Source organism: Salvelinus alpinus, chromosome 5 (genome assembly GCF_045679555.1).
Source record: "Salvelinus alpinus chromosome 5, SLU_Salpinus.1, whole genome shotgun sequence".
Classification (NCBI taxonomy): Eukaryota; Metazoa; Chordata; class Actinopteri; order Salmoniformes; family Salmonidae; genus Salvelinus; species Salvelinus alpinus.
This window is the reverse complement of record NC_092090.1, coordinates 37,744,080-37,746,217: the sequence shown is the minus strand read 5'-3', so window position 1 is coordinate 37,746,217 and position 2,138 is coordinate 37,744,080.

Below are 2,138 nucleotides of genomic sequence, written 5' to 3'. Positions count from 1 at the left end.
CATGTTAATGATATCTGAGTGACTAACAAAATCAGTGGGGGCCCCATGGAGGTCAGGGCTCCTGGGCACATGCCCTACATGCCCGGTTGGTATTTGGCCATGATTACTACAAGTTTAGATAGCTATTTTACCAATCTAAAAAGTGTGAGCTGACATGGCTATGAGTGACTCTCAGTGACTGATGAACAAGAGGAAAACTGCTGATGCACAGATAAATTTCAAAATGGCACCTTGTGTATTCTACTATTCTAACTCCCAACAGAAAAAATACAGTGGGTATAGAGTCACCACCACCTTTCAAAACGTTCATCTTTTTTTGCCTTACAGCCTGAAATAAAAACACATACAATTAGCCTTTTACCAGCTCTATTTACACACAGTAACCCACAATATTCACGTGAAACTCTGAAAATTAATTAAAAGTAAAACAGTAAAATACCGTATTTGGATAAGTGAACACTCCCCTTCTAGAATTTCAATTGCAAACTTTCTGAGGTATAACCAACCACCTTCCAGATCACAAATCAAGCTAATTGGCTTCCATCTGTGATCAATTGTAGTGAATTTAACTAGATCAGAATAAAACCAGTTGTTCATATAGGACTCCACTGCTTAGTAGTGCAATTCAAAGCAAAAAATCCACTATGGGCGGAAAGGTACTTTCAAAAGATCTACGAGATAAAGATTTCAAAGGCTTTGTCTATCCCATCGGAGCACAGTTAAGACCATTATTAAGAATTGGAAGGCGTATGGCACCACCCAGACCCTGCATAGATCAGGCCGTCCCTCCAAACTGGATGACTGGGCAAGGAGGAGACTGATCAGAGAGACTACCAAGCCAATGGCGACTTTGAAGGAGCTTCAGGCCTTTATGGCAAAGACTGATCAATGTGTGCATGTGACCACAATATCACAAGTGCTCCACAAATCTGGCCTCTATGGGAGGTTGGCAAGAAAAAAACTACTCCTCAAAAAAAGCCACATCAAGTCTCGTTTGACCTTTGCCAAAAAGCACATTGTAGATTCCGAGGCCAAGTGGCAAAAGGTGCTGTGGTCAGATGAGACCAAAATTTAACTTTTTAGCCAGAACGCCAAATGATATGTCTGGCGAAAATCCAATACATCTTTCCAACCAAAGAACACCATGTCTACAGTAAAGCACGGTGGTGGCAGCATCCTGTTGTGGGGGTGTTTCTCTTCAGCAGGGACTGGAGCACAGCGGACAGTGCAAAATACAGACAGATTATTGAGGAAAACCTGCAGCCCTCTGCCAGGAAGTTGAAAATAGGAAGATGGTTCACGTTTCAACATCACAATGCACAATGCACACAAAGCACACCGCCAAAGCAATGGTACAGTGGCTGAAGGACAAGAAGATGAATGTCCTTCAGTGGCCTAGTCAGAGCCCCGACTTAAATCCCATCGAGAATCTGTGGAACGACTTGAAGAGTGCAGTCCATGAGTGGTCACCATGCAATTTGACTGAGCTTGAACAATTCTGCAAGGAAGAATGGGCAAATATTGAACAGTCTAGTTGTGTAAAGGTAGTAGAGACATATTCAAAGAGACTCATGGTTGTAATTCAAGCAAAAGGTGGTTCCACCATGTTCACCATAGACATGCAAGACACATAGCACTCAGACATACATTACATACCAACCTGGAAAGCATAGCTTACAGATTACTTGACCTTGGGGTCAATAGGTGTCCCTACTTCACACTGACATGCATACTTTCTCATGTACAGAGAGATATGAAAATAACTCCAAAAACATCACTTCAAGTCTGGGTGAGGGAAGAGAAAGTCTCTAATAGATGTTCCTCCTTTCACCATTTCTGTCTATACCCCATGCAATATCTGACCCTGGACAGTCAGTGAGTGACCCTGGATAACCTGCCAAGAGTTGGTCATCTCAGTCTGAGAAGGTTTGCCTCAAGTGCTCAAAGGGGAAGGGGAACAGTCAGATTTCCTGAACAGGCTAAGTGCGCCCTCTGCAGTTATGTTACATATCCTACACTCACAGTCATCCCTGAATTATCAGTATGTAGCATGTTACAAAGTATCACTTCACACATTAGGCCTACACCCCTACAGAATAAAACCTAACATCTATCCAAAGCAAGAGACACACAACACA